The sequence below is a fragment of the Leuciscus leuciscus genome (genome assembly GCF_965113295.1).
Source record: "Leuciscus leuciscus genome assembly, chromosome: 6".
In the NCBI taxonomy this organism is placed as follows: domain Eukaryota; kingdom Metazoa; phylum Chordata; class Actinopteri; order Cypriniformes; family Leuciscidae; genus Leuciscus; species Leuciscus leuciscus.
Window position 1 is genome coordinate 33,096,429 of NC_138730.1, and position 27,694 is coordinate 33,124,122.

The window sequence follows — 27,694 nt, forward strand, 5'->3', positions numbered from 1 at the left end:
TCTGTCTGTCTGTCTGTCGCCTGTCTGTCTGTCTGTCTGTCTGCCTGACTGTCTGTCTGTCTGTCTGTCTAACTTGTGTGTCAGAATCTATTAAATCCCTTGGAAAAAGTAGGGTGCATGAAAAGTGAAGGACAGTACTGTATGTTGTATGGATGTAATATCATTGTCAGTTTAAGGCTGTTTGACTCGCTGTATCAGTGATATTCTTGCTCTCTCTCACTGGGTAAAGTGTTTTTGATATAGAGCTGATGTGTTTCCTGTGACTGTGGGCCTCAGAGCACAGTAATACACAGCAGAGTCTGACACTTCAGCAGAGGAGATCTCCAGATCCACATGGGTTTGTTCTCTTTTAGTGAGTTTAACAGACAGTCTTGGATCTACATCAGACTTTTTGGTGATTGTTGTACCATCAAAGATGAGCACAATAAATTCAGGAGCTGATCTGGGATACTGACGGTACCAGTATAGATAATCTGCAGAGGAATAACTACAGGATAATGTAACATTTGATCCCTCCTCAGCAAAAAGCTCTGTTTTCTTCGGTGTGATGTTTCCAGACACAGCAGCTGAAAAAGAATACAGAAAAGGTAAATTTTTAATTAGTTTTGTTGTAATTAAACTCATCATTAACAATAGATAATACAAATAACATTTAAGTTTACATACATGCCAGACTGTATATGAGAATAACTGAATAAATATCCATTGTGCAATGCACTGTGTTCACTTTAAGATGATTCAGACTGAATTGTTTCTATAGAGTCTGAAGTGATCAGATTGTGTCAGATCTGTGTAGTCCCTCCTCTCTGAGACACATCATAAGTTTTACATTTCACACCTGAGGACAGAACAACGATCCAGTTACAATCTCTAATGCTTTTGTCTGTTTTTCATTACAATTAATGGGTGTAATGTATTGTCCCATCATTAACTGATTATTTGAACATATAGTAAAGTGCTGGATGTGAGAGTGACATCATCTATAATAATTTGTTCAGTTGACTATAGGATGTATTTTACCAAAATACATTAAATGTTGTTATTAGATCAACCATTTTTATGACCTAACTTCTTAATATTTTTTAAATAATACATTTCAGTGTCGTTGTTGTTGAATCAGACATGTTGTTTGTATGCACATGACTGTCTTTGAAAACAAATAAAACAGTGCTGGCCTACTGTATTACATACAGTAGATGAAGTGTGGTCAGTGACAGAAGCACCCCAATAGAATATATATAGTTTTTATTCGTTTTTATTTCAGTTTCAGTTTTAATTATTTTAGTACATCAAGTTAAACTGATTGAAAATGGTAAATATTGCTTTGGTAACTACCTGAAATAAAAAAGCAAGTAACGAAAATGTGTTTTATTGTTTTTGTTTTAGTTTAATATATTTGAATAATTGCTCTTCCCTTTTGTCTTTGTGGTTTCTTTGTTATTTTATTTTATGTTATTTTTTAGTTTTTCTTTTTAACTTCTTTAAAGCAGGTTGCTCATGGATTTCAATTCCACATTAACATCTGCATCATTACTGGTTTATGGTTTTGGATCTGGGGGAATATATCAAAAGAAATGGCGTTAGTAAAAAAATATTGGATTATTGCATATCAACATGTAACTGTCTGTGAGGTCTGTTACCAAATTAGCTTAGTTTATTTGTATTATTACTGTAACATCACTTTCACTGGCTAGTGCTTTCTCATATCTATTTATCAATTCACGTATTTATAGATGCATTTCTTTATTACTTTTTTTTTTGCATTAGATGTTTAGATGCATTGCTGTCTGCTACTTTTCTTTCTACATACACCACCACTGTCTGAACTGCTGTATGATATTTTAAGTTTTGTGATGCACTGGCCCTTTTCTGAAACTTCAGTTTATGAGGATAGAGTTTTATTGTTGAGAGGGTTTTTGTACAGTGATGATGTGTTTCCTGTCACTGTGGGCGTCAGTGCGCAGTAGTACAGCGCAGAGTCTGATACTTCAGCATTAAAGATCTCCAGGCTCACAAGATTGTTGTTTTTATCAATTTCAGGTAAAAGACGAGGAGGAACATCGTCACTTGTGGCTCCATGTGGATAAATGTATGCAAGGAACTCTGGTTTGGATCCCAGATACTGACGATACCAGTGCAGGTTATTTACAGCTCCATCATATTTACAGGACAGAGTGACTTTTTCTCCTTCAGATTGAAACATCTTGTTTTCCAGCGGCGTTATTGACTGTGCAAACGTCTCTCCTGAAAGACAACCATTCAACTTTTTTTAATCAAACTTACCCATAGAAAGAATCATGCTGATGTATAAGTCAGTTAAAAAAGTTTCAAACAATATTAAAACTCCAAACATTGTAAAGAACAAGAGAGCATAAAGGTCTAGAATCAGTAAATGTCTCTTACTTTTCATCAACATTAGCAGAAGCAGAACACAAAGGATGGTCATGTTTGCACTGTAGAGAGAAAGAGAGTTTAGTTTGCTTCGCTCTATATCAGATCTCACAGGCTCCACCTCTGTCAGTGTAAGAGGATGAGAACATTAGTTAATGAACACTGAAGTATATGAATCCATAATATACCACAACCATACTATAATGCTGTGCTGTAGAAGACATAAAAAAATAAAAGCTCATCTAATCATAAAGATTATGTTCTTCAATATGGTGGATTTTTATGTAGGCTTATATAGCATACTGCTGGTTATTGTAATAAAGCCCTATGGGTTTCACCTATACAAGACATTATAGTCCTCATTCATTACAGTTGCAAATTAGATTCATTTGATGAAATTATAAAACATTGAACCAAACTCATAATTTAACTCTTTAAAGAAGACAATGTTAAGTGTATATCGCCCTCTTCTGGTCTGTCATAACTTTCCACACATGCACATCTTCACAAAATAGATTTTAACAATAACCAGATTCATGGCGTTTCATATTGTTTTAATGATAGGAGCAATATGAAATCAATTGAAACCAACAGTAGGGAAGACTAATGAAAATGTGAATATAACTAATGTAAAATTAGATAATAAACTGAATGTCAACTTTTAAATAAAAAAAAATAGATGTATGCTAAAAAGGTTTCTAAACATGAAGTCGTAGGCTAGGCGATTTATTCTAATATAAATTGAAATCGCATAGTGATGTAATTTATGCCGTTGCACTGTGAGGGTTTTTGTATGAGTGTTGAGTGTGTTCGGGTCACAGTGGGCTTCAGAGCACAGTAATACACAGCAGAGTCAGACACACACACATCCTGGATTGTCAGAGGAACTGAAGTTTTGCTGAGATTTGCTTGAAATCTCTCCTTGAATTCATCCTCATTTTGTCCGGTTTTAGAGAATTTATTTAACATGAACTTGGGGATTTCATTTACTTTCTGCTGGTACCAGAAGAGAGTCGGGTTTGTGTAAGCAGTCTGATATGTACAGTTGATTGTTACATCATCACCTTCAACAGCATATTGAATCTGTTTATGCTGATCAACTTTGTCTTGAGAATTACATCCTGAAATAGAATTGAAACAATATGAATATAAATTTTGCCCATTGGCTGCAAGGAATGTGCACATAGACACATAAGACACACAAAAAAAATTCATTTTAAATATAAGCTAGAAAAGAATCATTGTTTGATAGTGCTACTCACCCCAGATATATAAAAATATGATCACAATGGCACTTCTCCAGTGTGCCATCATACACAATTGAAATGACCAACTATTGCCTAAAAGCAAAGATGTTGTGATCGTCTTCCTCTTTCTGCATCTGTTAAAGCAGCAATACATTCAAGTCATTTGATCTGACAATGAGGAGCCTGTGCTACAGTATTAGCCAATGACGACTGTAGATTATGTAATCTTATTACACTGCGCTCCAGAACGCATGATTCTGATTGGTTAGTCGTGGCATTCAGCATCAGTCTAATATTTCCTTATATGTAATATCATCCAGCAACGCTGTATATCAGTCCGCTTATCTGAGTCACTGAAACCGGCGCTTCATAAATTCAAATTCATTTAACAGTTGTTACATGCCGAGAACTGCAGCCATTAAAAATAAATTCCTCATCCAGATTAACATAGATTATAACAGTCTAATAAATATTCCAGTGCACAAATGTTTGCAGACGTTGCACACATACAGTGGGAGCTTAAATTAATATTTCCCACCAACATCACAGATTATGCCACACTGTGGCCAACTTCTGAAATTACATTGTTTTTGTAGATTTAAAAAAACAAACAAAGTGATGGCAGCTCCTGTTTGACTTTTAGGGGCTGTTTACACCTGGCCACTTCATGCGTTTTCTGTGATCGGATAGCTATCCGATCGTGAAAAGACCAGGTGTAAATGCCCTCGAACGCATTCGAGACGGATTTGAATCCGATCGCTCAAACCACTTCAGGAGGTGGTCTGGGCCGCATTCCAGACGAAACTGGACAAGTGTAAATGCATCTGGTTGTTGAAACCACAAATTGTACTCCTCCCAAAAATGCAAAAAAAATAAACGTGTGTGAGCGTGTTATAGGCTATATGTAATGTTAAAGCCAGATATGACGACGCTATGGAACACGCATCACCGCAGATGAGAAGCTGAGTATCTATTCATCAAGCCAACGTGCAAACTATCGCAAATCAAAGTGAAAGTGAGTCACAGACGCTTAACACACAATCATCATCATTAAAAGTAAATTCTTAAGAAACGAAATGATCTTACCAGGGCTGTTGCCGCTCTCTCTTATTGCGGTCTTTGAAATTTTAGCTGATGATCAATAAAATGCAGCTCATATCTGTTGCTTTCGGTGATGTGCAATCCATTAAATCTGCATATAGCGCGGGAATTGAAGATCGGATTTAAATCCGTTTCGCAAAAACACATTTATGTGACCAGGTGTAAATGGAATCGTTTTGATAAATCAGATAGCTATCCGATCTGAGAAAACGCATGAAGTGGCCAGGTGTAAACAGCCCCTTAAGTTTTTACCTTTTTTAACTTTTGAACTGTAGTAAATATATATATATATATGAATTTAATTAAAATTTTTATTTTTTTTAATATGGTCACATATGAATGTAGAAAACACATGTGGTTTTGCTGCGGAGAAGTTTGAATTATATTCTAGCAAGACAATGTTCTGTTAGTTCTCTTACGAGAGGTTCTCTCGTATTGCGTAAGTTTAGCTTACGCTACGGGTAAAGTCATCTTTTCTCGAGATATGAAGCAAAAAATTATCCTTAATTTTATATATCTTGTCAACGCAGTGCGGCAGCAAGCTGACCTAGAGCAGGCAATCTAGCGTGCTCATAGGCTGCTCTGCGGCAACTGCAGCAGCCTATCACTGAGCCCTTGGCGTGACGTCACGTCCAATGAGCGCGAGCAGCGCGCCTACGCGTCACGGCCCGAGGCGGGGCGTGGCAGAGGGTATAAATACGGGCTGAGAGGCTGCTTTCACTGATTTTTGTCTCTTCAGCGAAGCTCTTCGCATCGCTGATCTTTGAGGAAGCCGCCGTTGAAACCAGCGCTTTGCAAGCCGAGGATTCTGCCTGAGGAAGCCGGCCGCCTTCGCCGCCTTCAGCTATCCCTGCCTGCTTCGCTATCCGGCGAAACATATCCTTTCTATTATGCATTGTATTTCATGTAAAGCTCCGCTCAGCGACAGAGACCGCCATGTTATCTGCACTCTCTGCCTGGGACCGGACCACGCTGCCCTCGCCCTCGCGGCGGGTGGCTGTGAAATGTGCGAAGAACTGCCGATGTCGACCCTGCGGGCTCGACTCGCCTTGTTCGACGCTCCAGCTGTCTCTCCGTCTGCCTCCACCGGGCCGCGCAAGAAGAAGCGCCGCTCTCAGAGGCCACCGGAACCCGCAGCAGCAGCTGAGCGCTCGCCGGAGCCCCTCCCGCGAGCCTCGCTATCTCCATCTCCTCCCCCCCTTCCCGACGCGCAGCGGCCGGCCTTTGCCCGCACTGCCGTCGCCTCGGGGGATGAAGCGGACGACGCTGTTTTAACGGACAGCTGCTCTATCCTGGCCTCGGACAGCGAGGAGTGGTCTGGCTCCACCTCCTCTGCACAGGAGTCTAGCCGGTCCCGCGCCAGTGTCGACGCGGAACTGCTCCGCCTCCTCACCAAAGCGGTCGAACAATTGGGACTCGACTGGTCCCCACCGAGGGCGCCCGCGCCTAACCGACTTGACGGGTGTTTTCTGCCTAGCCGCCGCCCAGCGCCTGCCTCTAGGTCAGCACCCTTCCTGCCTGAGCTCCACACTGAGCTCTCTAAGTCGTGGAACGCCCCATTCTCCGCTAGACTCCGCTCACCGGTCTCCTCGACCCTCTCCCAAGTGGACGGGGCCGCCGAGAAGGGATATACTCAAATTCCCCCGGTGGAAGATGCTGTGGCAACGCACCTTTGCCCGCCATCCGCCAGATGGCGCTCAAAGTCTGCCCTGCCGTCCAAGGCCTGCAGGACCACATCAGCACTCGTCGGCCGCGCCTTCTCCGCCGCCGGCCAGGCTGCTTCCGCCCTGCATTCAATGGCTGTGCTCCAGATCCTCCAAGCCGATCTCCTCCGAGAGCTGGACGAGAAAGGCCCGGATCGCGCCGTTCTCACGGACCTGCGTAGCGCGACGGACCTCTCCCTTCGCGCCACAAAGTCCGCTGCACAAGCCATCGGGAGATCTATGGCCTCGCTCACCGTCACCGAAAGGCACCTTTGGTTGACGTTGGCGGATATGAGCGAATCCGAGCGTTCAGTGTTCCTCAACGCACCGCTCTCTCCCACCGGCCTGTTCGGCCCAGCGGTCGCCGGGATCGTCGATCGCTTCTCGGAGGTGCAGAAGGCATCGCAGGCGATGAATCTCTTCCTGCCCCGCCGTTCGAGTTCGTCTGCAGGCCGCTCTCAGCAGCCTCCTGCACGGAACTCTTCTCAGCGCTCTGCCCAGCCTCCGTCTTCGCAGCGACGACAGGGCGGCCGCCCTAGGTCGCGCTCAACCAGCCGTCACAAACCGCCTCCCCCCCGGGGACCCCGGCCCAAGGTGACGCTCAAGCCTGAGCCCGCGAAGTCCTCCTAGCGGCTGCAAGGAGGAAAAGATGGCTGAGTCCCGCTGCGGCCGGACCGCCATCAAAGCGCCCAGCTCTGCCAGTCCCCTTAGAAAAGGCTACTGCAGCAGCTTACATCGCAGCCAACGAGCCAGTAATACAACTCTCTCGCCTGCACACAAACGCCGTTTTCACGGCGACCCAGAGAAATCTCATAAAGAGTATGGTTTCGGGTTTTCCGGCTCACGCCGAAGGTGTCATGAGTGTAGAATTTGTGCCCACGCCCCTGTGCTCACCACTACACACAAACACGATCTCCCCGGTAACGCTCACAGAGCGCACTCTCATAAAGCGGGCACGCGCCGCTCGAGTGCTAAAGGTAGAGAATGTGCCCGCTCTTCCAAGCCCACACCTACCCACTGCCCGCTCTGTCACACAGTTATCCCGGGACGCAGATCCTCTAAAGCTCCCTTACACTGGCCGTGTTGCATATGTAAGCCCTGTGCTCGCTCACGAGCGCGCGCACTTACTATCAAACACGTTAAACCTCATGCCGCTCTCGCGCCACGGGTTTCTAGCATCAAAATGTGCCCCGTCCCCAGTGACCGAGCCGTTATGTGCTGTACAGCCAGTCACCATTGTTCGCGAGCCCCCATATTCGAGCACCGGCAGCGCGCGCGCCGCCCCGTCCTCTCTGATAGAGGTTCCCCATCCCGCCCAGCGCGGCGATCCGAACCCAGAGATCATTCGACCCCTAGCTATGTGTGCGAAAGCATGGCAAGCTATCCAGGGCGTGTCAGAATGGGTGCTGAATACTATAATGCACGGCTATTCGCTTCAATTCGCTCGCCGTCCCCCGCGCTTTCTAGCACGGACAGAGACGAGAGTGAATACAGAAGTAGCGCATCTGCTTCAGGCAGAAATAGCAAAGCTGCTGCACAAAGGGGCTATAGAACAGGTGCATCCTTCTCAGAGCGAGTCGGGCTTTTACAGCCGTTATTTCCTCGTACCCAAGAAGGACGGAGCGCTGAGACCTATTTTAGATCTGAGACATTTGAACAGAGCTCTCATGAGACGGCCGTTCAAAATGATCACAACCAGACAAATCCTCGCGCAAATTCGCCCGGGAGACTGGTTCATCTCTCTCGATCTAAAGGACGCATATTTTCAGATTCAGATAATACCCCGTCACAGGCCATTCTTGAGATTCGCCTTCGACGGTCGGGTATATCAGTACACCGTCCTGCCGTTCGGTCTATCTTTAGCACCCCGTACATTTACGAAGTGCATGGACGCGGCTCTCTCTCCCCTGAGGAGACAAGGAATGCGGATACTGAATTATCTGGACGACTGGCTAGTCCTCGCGCAGTCAGAGGCAGAGCTTTTGTCTCACAGAACAGCGCTTCTCAGCCATCTGGAATGCTTGGGTCTCTCGGTCAACTGGACCAAGAGCTCATTACTGCCCCGCCAGTCGACTTCCTTTCTCGGAATAGAACTGGACTCGGTGGCTATGACGGCCAGATTGTCAGAGCAGCGCGCGCGCCGCATTCGACATCTCGCCGCGTCTTTCCAGACGGGCAGTCAGGTTCCGCTGAGGACATTCCAGCGAGTCCTGGGGCATATGGCCTCAGCTGCAGCAGTGCTCCAGCTGGGCTTACTGCGCATGCGCCCGCTTCAACGCTGGCTGAAAGCGCGAGTGCCTCACCGAGCCTGGACGGCCGGCCGCTTACGAGTCAGAGTGAATCATGGCTGTGTTTCAGCCCTGCAGCCCTGGCTAGCAGCCGAATGGTATCGCACGGGAGTGACGATGGGAGTTGTCTCGCACCGGAAAGTTGTCTCGACAGATGCGTCCAACCTAGGTTGGGGAGCGCTATTAGAGGGCAGACCGGTCTATGGCCCTTGGTCAGACCAGGAGAGTCACCTTCATATAAACTGTCTAGAGATGCTGGCGGTCGAGAAAGCGCTCAAGCACTTCCTCCCATACCTACAGGGCCACCATGTACTAGTCCGCACGGACAACATGTCAGTGGTAGCCTATGTGAACCGTCAGGGCGGTGTCAGATCCAAAACACTCTGCGCCCTGGCGGAACGCCTCCTTGTATGGGCTCAGCACTCACTGCGCTCGCTGAGAGCCGCGCATGTGCCGGGTCTCCTGAACGAGGGTCCAGACAGACTGTCCAGGGACAATGTTCCCCTGGGGGAGTGGTCTTTGCATCCCCAAACAGTCCAGTCGCTGTGGCGCCGTTTCGGCAGAGCGGAAGTCGACCTCTTTGCGTCAAAAGACAACGCGCACTGCCCACGGTTCTTTTCCAAGAGCGAGGACGCGCTGGCCCAAACCTGGCCCAGCGGCCCGCTTTACGCTTTTCCCCCTGTCTCTCTGCTGCCACAAGTCATCGGGAGAATCAGGGAAGCGCGCCACACGGTGCTCCTCATAGCCCCGTATTGGGAGAATCAGACGTGGTTCCCAGATCTATTACGGCTGGCGGACACCCCCCCCTGGCCGATACCGGTGAGAAGAGACCTTCTCTCTCAAGCCCGCGGCTCGATCTGGCATCCTCATCCAGAGCGCTGGTCTCTGCATGTATGGATAGTCAACGGATACCCGTTGACTTGCCAATAGGGGTTGTGAACACGATCACACAGTCTAGAGCCCCCTCTACGAGACGGCTCTACACATCTAAATGGTCTGTGTTTAATAAATGGTGCACCGCCCAAGGGCTGGATCCACAAACATGTGAGGTGTCGCGTGTGCTTTGTTTCCTCCAAGAGCTGTTGGACATGGGCAGGTCCCCCTCCACGCTCAAAGTATATGTTGCGGCCATATCAGCTTTTTCCGACTCGGCGCTGGGCCGCGCATTAGGGAGGAATGAGTTCATTATCCGCTTCCTTAGAGGAGCTAGGAGGATGAACCCCCCGCGACCCCCCTCGGTTCCTATTTGGGATCTTTCCCTGGTCTTAGAGGCCATGAAAGCGCATCCCTTTGAACCCATGGAAACTGTGGATATGAAATACCTCACGCTCAAAACCGTTTTTCTGATAGCCCTGTCTTCAGTCAAACGTGTGGGTGACCTGCATGCGTTATCAGTTAACGCGGCATGTCTCGAGTTCGGACCTAATGACTCTAAAGTCATTCTCAAACCGAGACACGGTTATGTCCCCAAGGTGTTGGGCACACCCTTCAGAGCACAGGTCATTTCTCTCTCAGCTTTGCCGGCTACCGGCAGCGAAGTTGACAGTAATCTCCTTTGCCCTGTCAGAGCGCTGAGAAATTACATTACGCGCTCCGCCGCCATGAGGCGCTCGGAGCAGCTTTTCGTTTCGTTTGGTGGGCGCACCAAGGGTCTCGCCGCCTCGAAACACACTCTGTCCAGATGGATAGTGGACGCTATTGCAGCTGCTTATGCGTCTAAAGACCTGCAATGCCCTTTGGGCATCAGAGCCCACTCTACTAGAGGCATGGCCTCGTCATGGGCTTGGACTAGCGGAATTTCTATTCATGACATTTGTACGGCGGCGGGCTGGGCCTCCCCGTCTACATTTGTTAGATTTTACAATCTAGAAGTTCCCGCCCTGCAGGCTAAACTTTTATCCGTCTAAATCTCGCGTAGGCCGGCCCACTTCTGTGCGCGGGCTACTGCTGTTTGATTTAGCCCTCCTGGTTGAGCTGTACAATATAAGGGTTGGTTAGTCAGACCGGCCGCGCCGTTCTGTTCCCCCTACTATGTGCTTATGTACTTGCGCTAGCCATATCATTGGCCGCCTGGCTCACACTCTCGTGTTCCCCGGGCTCCCTGGGACTCATTCAGTGGATGCCGGGCGCGCACGGCGTTGACAAGGGAGTTCCCGTAGCGTAAGCTAAACTTACGCAATACGAGAGAACCTCTCGTAAGAGAACGTACTCGGTTACCTAACGTAACCTCTGTTCTCTCTAGAGAGGGAACGAGTATTGCGTAACCCGCCGTGCTCGCGCCACGAGCTCACTCGCTTCTGCGACAAAAACCAGTGAAAGCAGCCTCTCAGCCCGTATTTATACCCTCTGCCACGCCCCGCCTCGGGCCGTGACGCGTAGGCGCGCTGCTCGCGCTCATTGGACGTGACGTCACGCCAAGGGCTCAGTGATAGGCTGCTGCAGTTGCCGCAGAGCAGCCTATGAGCACGCTAGATTGCCTGCTCTAGGTCAGCTTGCTGCCGCACTGCGTTGACAAGATATATAAAATTAAGGATAATTTTTTGCTTCATATCTCGAGAAAAGATGACTTTACCCGTAGCGTAAGCTAAACTTACGCAATACTCGTTCCCTCTCTAGAGAGAACAGAGGTTACGTTAGGTAACCGAGTACGTTTTTCAGTGTGAGACATTTAAAGGGATACTCCACTTTAAAAAGAAAATTCTGTCATCATATGCACCCTCATGTTGTTTCAAACCTGTATAAATTTCTTTCTTCTGCTGAACAGGAAGGAAGATATTTAGAAGAATGTCAGTAACCAGACAGTTTCTGGTCCCATTGACTTCCATAGTATATATTTTTTCCTACTATGGAAGTCAATGGGACCAGAAACTGACATTCTTCTAAATATCTTCTTTCCTGTTCAGCAGAAGAAAGAAATTTATACAGGTTTGAAACAACATGAGGGTGAGTACATGATGACAGAATTTTCATTTTAAAGTGGAGTATCCCTTTAATGCTCAAGAAAAAACAATAATAGTATTGTTTATGTAAACCAAATGTTAACTAAAAGTTTTGTCAAAGTAATCTCCTTAGTCATAATGATTGAAATATAGTAGTAATTAAAGAAGTAGAAATTAAGATGTGCACTGAAAGGAACCTCATTAAACGTGATATCCTGAACATTTTGTTGTTTCTTTGAAGTTTTATAACAGGTCTAGTTCAACCTCACACAGGTGTTACCACATATATACATTAGATTGGGGTTGTGATTGTGGTTTTCACTAGATTTGTTCAAAGTGAAAAGAGCTTTAGGTTTTTGTACGACAGGTTTCATGTTTTGTATCACTGGGCTACTGTAACTATCAGAGCACAATAATAGAGAGCTGAATCTGACAGACGTACATCAGTAATAGTGAGTTCAGTGGATGTGTGTGATGTAGTCGACTGAAACTGATCATCAGAGGTGTGTGCATAAGCATTATCACTCCAGGATCGAGCACCTTTGCGTAATAAATATTGCGGTTCTTTGTTTGGATACTGTCTGTACCAGTAAAGCAGAACATTTTCACTACTTGTACTATATGAGCAGCTCAGCTTGACAGTTTCTGTTTCTTTAGAGTTTTTTTCTGTCCCTTTATCTGGCTCAATGTTGTCTCCAGTCACCAAACCTGTCAACAATTAAAAACAATATTTTTGATTTGTGAAAGCAAAATTGACAAAATACTTTTGCAAACACATTTCAAATCATGTTTTAACGGAAGACAAATGACTAAAGTAAAAAAAAAAAATTTGCCTTTAGGGTTTGAGAATTAAAAACAAATTAAATTTTGATGTACAGAATTTCATTAATTAATGTACCTGTTCCCACAATGAGAATAAGTATGAGGCATCTGTCCATGTTGAATAAGATCAGCTCAGTTCTCTGTTGAGGCTCTCAGTTCTCTGAGCTGTAAGTCACTGAAGATCACACAGAAACACACACAGGAACTTCCTCCTCGCTGAACTTCCTGCTGCTGTTCACTTTCATCCATATGCTGTATTGTACTTTGTATATCATTTAATTGTGTTTGATAATTCTTTTCCCCACCATTTTTAAAGATTCTTCAAAATGATTATTTTGTACAGGACAATGCTTGAATCCTTCTCAGCAACTACATTTGTTTCTTCTGGTTTAATGACATTTCCAAGTAGCTGAAAAGAAGAGGTACGTTAGCTTTGTGGTGCTTTTAATTTAATTTTATATATGTTTAATCACGTCCCTAATTGGGGGGTGGAGTAGGCATTTAGTAAACCACTTAACGCGATGGAAGCAGGCTTATATGGGGCCTGTTCTTCGTACGTCGCTAACTCACTTAGCTGGATTTGATTGTTGGCGATTTGGCATGATCTTGGATTGTTTGGTTCTTCGACGCTCATCCTGAACTTGCTGTCATAGCAACAGGTGCGCAATCTTAAACCTGCTCGGGAGCAGGCTTATTTCATGTTAACAGGATAGACTGCGGCTTCATAAGCGGAGCTGATACGGGAAGTCCAGCGCAGCGCGATAGTGCACTTTCTGAGATATATATTTTTTTCTTGTGACTCGTGAGATTGTCGTTTACATTATTAATTTGTTGGAAACGCACATTTATGTTCGACTTGTCGGAGTCTGGCTTTAACTACAGCACAAACTGTTTGCATTGCCCTAAGATTATTTGCGAGTGGCTCTTTCCTTTACACTATTGGAGATGCGGAGAACTTGATGGAAAGTGCTGTCTGTCGTGTCATTCGGAGTTTACCTGGTGCTTTTAGGTTTAAAAAACAGTTGTAGGTTTTTTTGTGGCATTTCCAAGCCACTTAAGACCCAATGTTGTAAAGCAGTTTTTTTTAAAAGCTGTTTTTTTAAGCTGTCATAATTTTTTATGAAGATTGCATGGTCATGCAATCGTGACCATGTCGATTACAGTATGTGTCACTCAGGCTTCACTAACGTGATTGGTACCATAGACTAGACCATAGACTGCCATCAAGGCCTCAATGAAGGGGATTATGTGAACAGAAAGGGGGTTCACAATGTAAATGTGCAGCCCAGTTACTATTGTGATTCTTAATATTCCAGATTAGTAATATTATATCAAATTAAAAAAAGGCAGTTGACTAAAATCTTCCATATCACAAATGTGAAAGCAAAATGGCCAGGATCTGTGCATGACTTAAGCATTTTCAGAGATTCATATTTATGCACATTATTTGAAAGTGGTAAGGAAAGTTCCACAATTAAATATCAATTTCACTGTATTACATACACTTATGCTGATCCTAACAGAACTGCATTTTTTCATAGGTGATTATGACATAAGGCGTCTCCCCATGTACTGTAGCCTATAACATCAACATTGTTCCTGCCTGCAGACAGACCCCATTCCCTGACCCAAACCAGTTACAATGCAGCTCTAGCCAGGACAAGGGCACACAATGAAATGAACTTTGGCTAACTAAAGGGAAGATTTCAGTGTCTGATAAGTCTGGTTGCACACCTGACAGGGCCTGTGACATTGTTGCATGTGCCATATTACACAACATTGCCAAAAAAAAAAAAAAACACTTTTCATTAAATGTTTAACAAAAGACAAATATGCTTAGTTCCTTGAGTTTTATTTCAATTGTTCTTTGTAAAGAAAAGCCAGTGGTTAAGTGCCTGCAACAAGAGATATTAGACACATGCCTCATTCAACAAATAAAAAGGAAAAGTTGGCTATACACTGCCCACCTGTAGGCCTATGTCTCCTCTGTCTGTGCAGACTCTTCTGTAGGCCTTTCTGTAGATGTGGAATCCTGCAGCCATAAAGCATACAAGTATAAATTAAGTAAAGTTACTTATGCACTTGCAGGTAGGCTAGTTCCTCCATATGACAGTTATCTGAGAGGGTTTATTCACTGTCCAGTGCAATGGAAACAAATGGACATTACAAAGTCTTATACTTTCTTTACTTTGGAAAGTTAGAAAATGTCCACTTACTGCACATATTTCAGCTACCACTTTCTTGGGAACAGATACAAGTGTATTATGTAAAAGAGTATTATGTAAAAGTGCACAAAAGAGGAAAACACAATGTCATTACAATGAACTACACTCGGGAAAAATGTGATCAATAACCAGAGCCGATCCTGACCTCCCTGGGGCCCTAAGCAAAAAAAAATTAAGGGGCCCTCCTACCTGACTCACACTAAATAAACAATAAGTAAAATTTACTTCTTTTTTTTTATTTCACACGCATATTTTTTAAGTTAATTTCACATATGGAATTAAGTATACGTTACTTAACTAAGTTAGGTGAAAGTATTTTAACTTGGCTAGTAAAAGGTTGGGTAGTATCAATTTAGTTGAAATTTCCTTTGCATTACATTTCACTCAAACAATATAATATTAAATTACACCACACATTTATGGTATGTGCTTTACTTGGGAAATCCATGTACTTTATACTACAGATATTTTTGCGAGACACCATATCTACATGTCAGATGTTAAGCATAATGTGAATGCAGAGACCTCAATACTTGTAGACAATACACAATGCCAATAACATTTGATAGAAAATGAACTCCAAATGTCACAAAATGGCAAGTTACTAATCCTGACAACAAAAGCAAAGATAAAACTGTAAATACAGCTGGAAAACAGTGAAGAATTAACCTTGTTAATTAATCAAGGTTCAGTGCATGATTGGAACCCCAATATCAGAATTTGTATTTTATTACGTAGATATTTACGCTTTTGTTTACTTGCTGAGTAATAATATTATAAAGGTAATATAATAAAGGTAATTCCTGATATCAGAAATAGACAGTGTTACTAGTAAAATATTAAGTATTCACACTTCAAATAGAACAAATTGAATTCTTGAAATCACAAATGCATCCTGTGCTGTGAATGAATAAAAGTAGCTAAAATTGCCACAGCATGTCACTGTGTTTTAAATGATAACAGCAATACTTAATACTTGAAGGTTATTATTTACTGAGGGATGTGCATCCATATTGACCAGTATGTCCAGTCAATCAGCATCTTAATTGCAATATAGACTATAAAGCCAATACATTGTTTTCCATCTGGCATGGCAGAGTTGTAACTTAACCTTGACTTGGAGAGTAGATGATCATTGTCTTGTTTTAAAAGTATGTGTGCCTACGCCTACAATGAGGATTGTCATCCCGCTATTGTAGTTTATTTTGGAAAGTGCGCGTTTCATTTCGTGCACGCGCATATGAACGCATGTTAACGTGCGACGCGGTTATCTTTTCCCAGCTGCAGTTTATAAACAAGCAAACTCAGTCTACCTGATTGCTGTTCCCACAATTCACTCGCATAGTGTTTTTTCCTCTTTCTTCGTGACCAGAAGGATAGTTCCGCTTCATTTTCTCACGTCTCAACGATGTTGTAATCTTTGATTGACGCGCTTTGACACGAGGGGGAGGCGGGGCCTTGAGTAATTTGCGGGGCCCTACGCAGCTTGCGTAGTGTGCGTATAGGGCGGATCGGCTCTGTCAATAACTCATGGCAAAATATTTTTACATTAACATAAGTTTATCAGTTTTCACTTTCACAAGTCAAAGCAATTCATCATTACTCAAGATTTAACAGTTGAAATGACTATACAGCCTTAATTTAATGCAGCAAAAATTATTTTACAGTGTAGGCTATTTTACAGTGCCTTGCCTTGCCTTTTTTTTTTGTGCCTTTTTCTTGGTTGCTTTTATAAAGAGACAACCATTTATTTAACAGTGCCTTTTATAAAAGAGACTATAATATAGGCTAACTAAAAATTACCATTATGTAGAATATTTTTGTACTTCACTTTTATTTGTTTCCATGTTCTAGCGTGGTGACTCTGACATTTCAATGAACAAAGTAATTATGCAATTATTAAAATACACGACCGAATGACACGACAGACAGCACTTTCAATCAAGTTCTCCGCATCTCCAATAGTGTAAAGGAAAGAGCCACTCGCAAATAATCTTAGGGCAATGCAAACAGTTTGTGCTGTAGTTAAAGCATGACTCCGACAAGTCGAAAATAAATGTGCGTTTCCAACAAATTAATAATGTAAACGACAATCTCACGAGTCACGAGAAAAAAAATATATCTCAGAAAGTGCACTATCGCATTGCGCTGGACTTCCCCATGGACTTCCCGTATCAGCTCCGCTTATGAAGCCGCAGTCTATCCTGTTAAAGCTGCCGTCGGCAAGTCTGGCAGATTGGGTCGATTAGCCAAAATTTTTAATGTTTACAACTCTCATGCCCCTCCCCACTACCAGCGAGCACCCTCCCATCGAGGTCGTGCTCGTCAGTGCGTCACTGTGCGTGTGTACCTGATTTTCTGTGAACGCGTCCGTCTCTTCAGCATCTATCAACACCATGGACTCGGAGGTAGGCAGCCCTGGCTAATCTATCCATAGATAGCAATAACCGAGGAATTGGAAGCTTGTTAGTAGATTTTCTCTCCGCCATCACGCTTCATGCAATCTCCAGGCGAACTTCAGGCGTGGCGTGTGCATGTGATATTAACGTGCGCGAGTGAGGGGGGATCTGTGGCGTGTGCACGACCTGTGATTGACAGTCAGATATCACACCCCCCTGCGCTGATTGGACCTGATGACGCGGGAGCGCTGGATTTTTGCAAAACAAATAACACGCTCCAGGTGGAGTTAGAAGCTCGGGTTTTTTTCTAAAACCACCTTATTTATGTTGTTCTGTCGGATTATAGTGTCGATTACACTGAATATGATCAAAAAAATGTTGCCGACGGCAGCTTTAACATGAAATAACCCTGCTCGCGACCAGGGGCCTGTACCATGAAGCCGGTTTAGGTGGCTAGCCAGCTATGTTTCAGTTTAGTTTCCACCAATGGGTTTTAGGTACTATGAAAGTAGCTTGGCTTTAATCGGTGTTCGTTGCCATGGTAGCCTATCTTACGCTGCAACCTGCTCCGGGGCAGGTTATGTTCTGGATTCAAGATCTCAGACTGAAGTTTGACCAATCAGCTGAGAGCAAAGAAATATATAGGTGACGTAACTTATTCCCAGTGTCTGTTACAATGACTTCACCTTTTCTTCCAAATCCTGTGACATCTCAGCGCAAATTGTTTGACGAGCACTTCGTAGAGAAAGAGTTTTTAGCCAGACAAAATCCCCTTGCCTTTCCTGATAGTTACTTGTATGAAAGATACAGATTTTCCGCGGAAGCAATGTCTTATCTTTGCGAACTTCTTGAGCCGCACATAAAGAATTTAACACGTCGAATTCATGCACTACTGTACCGCAAATGGTATTGCGTTGCGTTTTTTTGCAAGTGGTACATACTTGCACGGTGGGTGACGCACAGAAGCTATAGGGGAAAACACGGTTTGTCGAACCATTCGTAAGGTGGTCTCGCTCTGCAGGAGTACATGAATAGTTTCATTAATAGTGTTCCCCGGACATTTATCGGCCATGTCCATAAAAGAGGGCTTTTATAAAATTGCCGGTAAGATATATTGATAGGGTGACATCACATGAACACATTTTTTATTTTATTTTTTTAAAGCAAATTGCACAAATGTACTATACAATATAATATATGTTAAGAATTATTTTAAATCTTTATTATTATTCTGTTAATCTTATGATAGGATTCCCTAGCTTTCTTAGTAGTACAAATACGTTCTATATTTATGTAAAATTATGTATATGTATGTAGCCTATATGTGTAATATAGCCTATAGCCTATTTTTATAATATATAAAAAAATGTGCGTGTATCATTTTTTATATATTATAAAAATAGGCTATAGGCTATAGTTACACATATAGACTACACATACATCATTTTACATAAATATAGAACGTATTTGTTTAACTTACACATTAACAATCAGCAATCTTTCTCCAACAGTCTTCTCTTGCTTTGGCAGCAGAGACCGTATTGTTTCGAGCTTGAAATACATATTTAAATTCATCGTAATTCTGAATGATTATCTCTTGCTCCTCCGCGGAAAAATATATCGCTCTCGCTCTACCCGCGATTGGTTGTTCAGTGTCGACGTCACTCTTTTATGTGCACGCGGGAGTAATCATAGCTTAAGGATCAAAGCCTGAGTTGACAGAGAAAGTTGATGAGCTGCATCATGGTACCAATAAAGCCTACATCGGTTTGGTTTTGTCAACTCAAAACTAATCCTGTAACCTCGAGTTTGTTCAGCTACCTTCATGGTACAGGCCCCAGGTTTAAGATTGCGCACCTGTTGCTATGACAGCAAGTCCAGGATGAGCGTTGAAGAACCAAACAATCCAAGATCATGCCAAATCGCCAACAATCAAATCCAGCTAACTGAGTTAGCGACTTACGAAGAACGGGCCCCAGCGCATGAACGCGCAATTATCTCACTAACTCAATCCAGCTATAGTAGCCTAATCATAACCGGCTGGTGTGTTCGAAGAATCTAATTAGCCAGATCATGATTACCACGATGATATCATCTTGGATGTCTCATTTGATCTCGGATGTTTTAAGCAACGTATGAAGAACGGGCCCCTGGGGTGCTTAATTGTGTGTCAACTTACTGCTGGCTCTGGTGTGGTGAATCAGTGATTCAGGTGCTGTTTTTGAGTTTAGGTATGTTCAATAAGTATGGAGTCAATATAGGGCCATATATATCTGCAAAATAAAACAATGTTTTGCAAACAAAAAATATGTTTAGCAAAAAAAAAAAATGTTTTGCAAATAAAAATAAGAGTATTGAGAATTTTTTTTTGCTTTTTTGCAAGTAAAAAACAAATTATTGCAAAAAAAAAGTTAACCACTGAGAGAAAAAATTAAGTTTAGCAAAGTAAAACTTCAGCAGCATTGACTTTGCAACACATATTTCCCTTTGCGCCGCTCCTTTAAATCCGCGTTTCAGTCATCCGTGCCTCTGCGGCGCAAGCTTTCCTTTGCGCTTCATTTTTCTTTGCGCCTCGCTTTGTGTCCCTGATTTGACGTGGGGGGAGGGGTCAAGAGGTTGGGGTGTGTACAAGGGACGAAGGCGCGTCCCTCTCGTAACGTCATCAGCGCGAGCCCCAGACTATTATTGTCAATAATACATAGCCTACCTGTGATCCATCACCCGGGCTGCGTTCCAGTCCAAAATTGTCATGCCCTTCACTCGCTAACTTCCCTCCGTCTCGTTCACTCGGATGTACGTCATTGCGAGTGCTCACTACTGGCGGAAACTGCAATGGGCTGAAATGGAACGTCCTAAGCCCTTGATCACTTGGAATCAGCTGTGGAGTTGATTTATTATTTACATTTTGTTTCCCTTTAAGAATTTGTTTAATGCAGCATCCAAATGTTTATAGGTGTGTTTGGGTTGTTTTAAATTAAAAATATATATTATTAATATATCATAGAGTTGTCTGTTGTGGTGGTGATTAGATGAGATATGTGGTGACGTCACAATCGTACTGCATTGTGGGACATATAGGTGCCTGAAGTGTACATTGAAGCAGACTCGCTCCCTCGGTCAAAATCGAGGGAACGAGGGTCTGTCCATATAAACTTCCCTCGTCCACTTCACGAAGTGGAACGCACTTCAAAATGGCGGCAGGGATTCCCCCAAGGGGAAGTGCTTAGGGAAGTTCGCAAGTGCGTGTCTAAAAGTGGACTGGAACGCAACCTCACATGTCTCTGCTCCGCCATTTCGATCGATCCAGTCGGTCTGGGGCTCGCGCTGATGACGTTACGAGAGGGACGCGCCTTCGTCCCTTGTACACACCCCAACCTCTTGACCCCTCCCCCCACGTCAAATCAGGGACACAAAGCGAGGCGCAAAGAAAAATGAAGCGCAAAGGAAAGCTTGCGCCGCAGAGGCACAGATGACTGAAACGCGGATTTAAAGGAGCGGCGCAAAGGGAAATATGTGTTGCAAAGTCAATGCTGCTGAACTTTTACTTTGCTAAACTTTATTTTATCTCTCAGTGGTTAACTTTTCTTTTGCAATAATTTTTTTTTTACTTGCAAAAAAGCAAAAAAACATTCTCAATACTCTCAATACAAAACATTTTTTTTTTTTGCAAAACATTTTTTTTGTTTGCAAAACATTGTTTTATTTTGCAGATATATATGGCCCTATATTGACTCCATACTATGGCGTTTTCCTTGTCTGTCGTTTTCACTGGGGTTTAGTATGCCAAGCGAATGTTTGTTTTAATAGTGAGTGGATGAGCCGACACTGACTGAGCCGCGGTGCAACATTGTTTCCTTGTGAGACCGTGAATGGGCGAGCGAACTATGGCAAAGTAATGCCAAACTACTTCCGTGTTTAACAAGCGTTGGCTGGATACTGCGACTGCAGTGGGATGTCTACATCCAATTTAGTGTTTCCCATTCACTGTTAATGCTACGACAGGTATGTTTAATTTCCCTTTGCTGTTTTAACTAATATATGTATATAGGAGTGTATTTGTCTTGTATGCTTCGTATATGAAGACAGTTCAATGCAATACTGACCACCTTTGTTTATGAGGCCATTTTTATCATGTAATGTGTGAAGATAATCTAAAACGTGATTTGTATTGAATGTGAATCATGATCAAGCAAATATTTTAATGGTGTGGTTGTGTTTACAGATATGTACAGCTACACCTGAGTTGCTGGCTGCTGTTCTCCATATTGTGTGATTTGATTGTGCGGTGCTGCTTATAGCATAGGTTGTTATTATTTGTTATTTTCTTTTGTTTGTTTTCCTCTAGCCTGTTGGCAATAGCTGTTATTGTATGTGAGTGCATGAATTGTATGTCACAGGCTAGAGTGGGTTTATTTACTTATTTTTTTATTTAATTTTTTCTATTTTGTTTATTCCCAATTCCTTTTGTCTTTCTTTTTTGTAAACAGCCTCTGTGTGGGCGGAGCCAGGGTAGTGCAAGAGACTTCACTGGAAAGTGGGTTTTGGTTCTTTTTTTTATTTTTTCTTCTCTTGCCCAAGACGTGTACAGTGTAGTGTGTGAACCTTAATGTGTTTTAACCATATTTATTAGAGTGCTGTGAGTTTGCAGTGTGTATACGTTGAGCTCTAGTGTGTACTACTTAAAAGGCTCTGTGCCTCTGTTCACAGGTGGTAGTGAGAACTTGGCCTTCTTTTAGTGCTTTCTCAAACCGCTCTACTGGCTCCCATGCTGATGGCTTGGTGACTTCTAGTTAAATATATTTGTTTGATTTATTCTTTGTTTTCTTTTAGGCAACCAACACCTCCAACTATTTATTAATAAAGATTGTATTTTTATACTTTTCTTCGAACCTGTGTTCGTACATTTTATTGGGGCAGAGTTCCCCTTGCTCTGACACTTGCACTAATCGGCTAAGCTCAAGGGGTGGCGTAGTCAGTTGTACAATTAGGGGGCGCCACATATGTTTTATTGCAAATATGTTTATGCCCTGCAAATTAAAATTCTTTGAAATTTCCTTGTTTCCACTAAATTTACAAAGAATGCAACATTTGAAAAGTAAAAAATATAATATAAATTTTCACTCTGGGTATTTAATTTTCCAGCCCCAACATATTAGGTATATAGTGTTTATTTTCTATTAAATTAATATCAACATTAGGCAAAATTCACAATTTAAAAAAAACTCCCTTTCATGAATTTGAATTGAATTGGTCACACTCCACTGGAAGCGAAGCTGAATTTGAAGTAGAATATCAGGAAGTACAATTAAAGTTAAGGTTACTCTTTATTTAAAGGTGTTAAAGGGGTGGTTGATTGTGATTTCACTTTTTTCATTTTAAATGGTGTGTAATGTTGCTGTTGGTGCATGAACAGTATCTGCAAAGTTGCTGCGCTGAAAGTTCAACGTAAGCAGAGATATCGTCTTTTAAAAATCAGGAAGTTTAATGCCTACAAAAACGACTCGAATGGGACTACAACGAGATACTTCCCGGGTTTTATACGTAACTAACCCATGCAAAAAAGGGGGCATGGCCATATTTCTGCAGCTTTGTCGAAGAGGAAGAGTTATAGTGGAGAGCTGTAGCCATGCTGTCGAAAGTGTGTTATTTTCACCCAGCTGCCAGGTCTTCTGTGTTCGGGCTTCATACGGACGCTGTAGTTCGTCAACAATGGCTAAAATTTATGTTTGATTATGTTCCTGAAAATTTCAATCGTAAAAGCTCTCTGTGATGCGCATTTTACGGAAGACAGCTTCCAGAATCTCCACGAATTCAATGCCGGATTCAACAAGAAACTGTTACTAAAACATGAAGCAGTTCCAACTTTAAAACCAGAGGCAGCAGTTGTTGGGCCACAACCTGTAAGTAAGACTTAATAATGTTTGCATGTATAATTTCAGACGTAATGTTTTAGTTTTATCAAGGACGTAAACAAATGCCAGCGCTGGCTTTAGTAGCCACTTACACGTACAAACGCGTACAAACATTTTGGACCTGAATTTGTAATGATGTACTAATTTTGTAAATGTATTTTCCATGTATATTTTATGACGTAATTTTTCGATTTGATCAAGAACGTTAACCAATGCCAACGCTGTTTGTTTATAGCCAGTTAGTTCGATGCTATTTTGTGTGTATAAGACAAACGTGTATAAAGTTAAAAAAATGATATGTAATCGCAACAGCCAACTTCAGCTGCTGAAGTTAAAACAATAACTTTAAAAAACGGTATTACTCAGTCATTTATTCAGTTATATTAAATGTTTAATCAGGAGAAAACCGTATCTCAAAAGCTAACAAGCAGCAGTAGCATTTTCAAGTAACAGCGTATCGAAATTCTTATATAATAATAGTAGATTAGAATAGAATAGAATAGAATAGAATAATAATAATAAAAAATGTACCATTCAGAAACGTTTTGTAAGAGCCGTGTTTGGGGAGGTTGCTTGATTCTCTTCATTGCCGCTTTCTGGGTCTGATTCTGGCTCAAACTGATACGGCAGTATTGACACCATTATTTACATTGGACCGGAGCACATGCAACTTTCGCCCGTAAAGGTAATGGGCGTGAAGTTTCCGGACAACATGCACTACGCAGTTTAGCCAATTACAACACACCGGCCCAACTAACCAATCTGAGCCCATTGCCTGTTTCTGAGGGAGTGGTTTCATAGAATCAGGAAGTCAACCGGTCGTTCAAATGACAGAGGAGAAAGCGGCTTACAATAAAGGTGAAATTTATGAAAAATAAGACAAAAAAAAATAAAAAAATCCGAAGACATGTTATATTGCACCCCATAAACACAATCATGCAAAGAAAAAAAGCAGTAAACCACCCCTTTAACAACTGTATGTTTCTACAAGAGAATGCAGATTGTCACGAATAAAATTAGATAATAAACTGAATGTAAACTTTTAAATAAAAAATATATTTATGGATAAAAAAGTTTCTAAACATGAAGTCGTAGGCTAGGCGATTTATTCTAATATAAATGGAAATTGCATAATGATGTAATTTATGCCGTTGCACTGTGAGGGTTTTTGTATGAGTGTTGAGTGTGTTTGAGTCACAGTGGGCTGCAGAGCACAGTAATACACAGCAGAGTCAGACACACACACATCCTGGATTGTCAGAGGAACTGAAGTTTTGCTGAGATTTGCTTGAAATCTCTTCTTGAATTCATCCTCATTTTGTCCGGTTTTAGAGAATTTATTTAACATGAACTTGGGGATTTCATTTACTTTCTGCTGGTACCAGAAGAGAGTCGGGTTTGTGTAAGCAGTCTGATATGTACAGTTGATTGTTACATCATCACCTTCAACAGCATATTGAATCTGTGTATGCTGATCAACTTTGTCTTGAGAATTACATCCTGAAATACAATTGAAACAATATGAATAAAAATGTTGCCCATTGGCTGCAAGGAATGTGCACATAGACACATAAGGAAAATTCATTTTAAATATAAGCTAGAAAAGAATCATTGTTTGATAGTGCTACTCACCCCAGATATATAAAAATATGATCACAATGGCACTTCTCCAGAGTGCCATCATACACAATTGAAATGACCAACTATTGCCTAAAAGCAAAGATGTTGTGATCGTCTTCCTCTTTCTGCATCTGTTAAAGCAGCAATACATTCAAGTCATTTGATCTGACTGCTAGGAGGAGCCTGTGCTACAGTATTAGCCAATGACGACTGTAGATTATGTAATATGTAGTACTATCATTTCTTTTTTTTTATAGGCTATAATGAATCTCAGGATTTATGTATGTATCCATGTATTTGATTAGCTTATATCACTTTTTATTCACTGAAAATGACAGTATCTTATACACTGCACTTCAGAACGCTTGATTCTGATTGGTTAGTCGTGGCATTCAGCATCAGTTTAATATTTCCTTATATGTACTATCATCCAGCAACGCTGTATATCAGTCCACTTCTCTGAGTAACTGAAACCGGCGCTTCATAAGTTCAAATTCATTTAACAGTTGTTACATGCCGAGAACTGCAGCCATTAAAAATAAATTCCTCATCCAGATTAACATAGATTATAACAGTCTAATATTCCAGTGCACAAATGTTTGCAGGCATTACACACATACAGTGGGATCTTAAATTAATATTTATCACCAACATCAGATTATGCCACACTGTGGCCAACTTCTGAAATTACATTGTTTTTGTAGATTTAAAAAAACAAAGTGATGGCAGCTCCTGTTTGACTTTTAAAGTTTTTACCTTTTTTAACTTTTGAACTGTAGTAAAAATATGTATATTATTAATTTAATTTAAATTAAAAAAAATTTATATGGTCACATATGAATGTAGAAAACACATGTGGTTTTGCTGCAGAGAAGTTTGAATTCTATTCGAGCAAGACAATGTTCTGTTAGTTTTTCAGTGTGAGACATTTAAAGGTCAAGAATAACCAATAATAGTATTGTTTATGTAAACCAAATGTTAACTAAAAGTTTTGTCAATGTAATCTCCTTAGTCATTATGATAATGATTGAAATGTAGTAGTAATTAAAGAAGTAGAAATTAAGATGTGCACTGAAAGGAACCTCATGAAACGTGATATCCTGAACATTTTGTTGTTTCTTTGAAGTTTTATAACAGGCCTAATTCAACCTCACACAGGTGTTACCACATATTTTATTACATTAGATTGGGGTTGTGATTGTGGTTTTCACTAGATTCGTTCAAAGTGAAAAGAGCTTCAGGTTTTTGTACGACGTGTTTCATGTTTTGTATCACTGGGCTCCAACTCTCAGAGCACAATAATAGAGAGCTGAATCTGACAGACGTACAGCAGTAATAGTGAGTTCAGTGGATGTTCGTGATGTAGTCGACTGAAACCGATCATCAGAGGTGCGTGCAAAAGAATTATCACTCAAGGATCGAGCACCTTTGCGTAATAAATACTGCGGTTCTTTGTTTGGATACTGTCTGTACCAGTAAAGCAGAACATTTTCACTACTTGAACTATATGAGCAGCTCAGCTTGACAGTTTCTGTTTCTTTAGAGTTTTTTTCTGTCCCTTTATCTGGCTCAATGTTGTCTCCAGTCACCAAACCTGTCAACAATTAAAAACTTTTGATTTGTGAAAGCAAAATTGACAAAATACTTTTACAAACACATTTCAAATCATGTTTTACAGGAATACAAATGACTAAAGTAAAATAAATTTTGCCTTTAGGGTTTGAGAATTAAAAACAAATGAAATATTTATGTACAGAATTTCATTAATTATTTAATAAATAATGTACCTGTTCCCACAATGAGAATAAGTATGAGGCATCTGTCCATGTTGAATCAGATCAGCTCAGTTCTCTGTTGAGGCTCTCAGTTCTCTGAGCTGTAAGTCACTGAAGATCACACAGAAACACACACAGGAACTTCCTCCTCGCTGAACTTCCTGCTGCTGTTCACTTTCATCCATATGCTGTATTGTACTTTGTATATCATTTAATTGTGTTTGATAATTCTTTTCCCCACCATTTTTAAAGATTCTTCAAAATGATTATTTTGTACAGGACAATGCTTGAATCCTTCTCAGCAACTACATTTGTTTCTTCTGGTTTAATGACATTTCCAAGTTGCTGAAAAGAAGAGGTACGTTAGCTTTGTGGTGCTTTTAATTTAATTTTATATATTTTCTTAACAAAACAAAAAATAATCAACCAAATAAGTATACATACCAGAGACACAGAACAGAATAACTGAATGAAGGTCCATAGTACAAGAGTCAGCCTGAATCGTTTCATCCACAGTCTCTTTCAGTCATGATTATCATGTCATATCTGGAGTCCCTCCTCTTTTCATATACTTCAAGACAGAAGCGAAGCTTTATTTTGAAAGAAGTGTTTGGCCTGGATCATTACTGCTACTATTATGTGAAACAAAATTATCTGTCGATAAGATAGGTAAATTCTAAGTGGTAATAAATAATTATTGGGTACATAGTGGATTTTTCTAATAATTAGTTAAAAGTATTTTGTGCTATTCATTGTTTGTTGTTGCAATACGATTTATCTTGTGATCAAAATGTATTGATTGCAAGTTTGTATGTTCATGAAGTTCAAATCACATTATCGCTTTATACACCGAACAGATTTAATTTAGGCTTTTATTCACATAAACATTCATCAACACACATCAATTATGGTAAACGGAAGCTTAAGCATGTTCGCTTGATGTGTGAGAATGTGGTTCCTTCTGGTGTTACAGCACATTTGAGATTCTGCAAGAACCAATGAGGTTCATTCTCGTGTTACGCAGCACGTTTGAGATTCTGCAGGAACCAATGAGATTCATTCTTGTTTGTTACGCAGCACGTTTGAGTTTCCTCAAGGACCAATGAGATTCATTCTTGTTTGTTACGCAGCACGTTTGAGTTTCCTCAAGGACCAATTAGGTTAATTCTCGTGTTACGCAGCACGTTTGAGATTCTGCAGGAACCAATGAGATTCATTCTTGTTTGTTACGCAGCACGTTTGAGTTTCCTCAAGGACCAATTAGGTTAATTC

The 27,694-nt window shown here is 41.6% G+C and overlaps 3 long non-coding RNA genes and 1 gene segment (V, D, J or C); all 4 read right to left on the bottom strand.

Moving 5' to 3' along the window:
* LOC309500442 overlaps positions 1-27,694 on the bottom strand; it is a 95,387-nt gene that overhangs the window by 62,777 nt on the left and 4,916 nt on the right. The gene's annotated exons all lie outside the window — the stretch shown is intronic.
* On the bottom strand, positions 44-839 carry LOC309500424 (T cell receptor alpha variable 5-like). The segment is given in 2 exons: positions 667-839; positions 44-566 (listed from the first exon to the last, which is right to left on the bottom strand).
* LOC309501612 lies at positions 3,409-3,748 on the bottom strand. Its single transcript, XR_014206959.1, has 2 exons — positions 3,654-3,748; positions 3,409-3,512 (listed from the first exon to the last, which is right to left on the bottom strand). It is a non-coding gene; the product is annotated as an uncharacterized lncRNA (long non-coding RNA).
* Positions 12,164-27,122, bottom strand: LOC309500458. The gene is made up of 3 exons (XR_014206615.1): positions 26,867-27,122; positions 26,435-26,767; positions 12,164-12,377 (listed from the first exon to the last, which is right to left on the bottom strand). It is a non-coding gene; the product is annotated as an uncharacterized lncRNA (long non-coding RNA).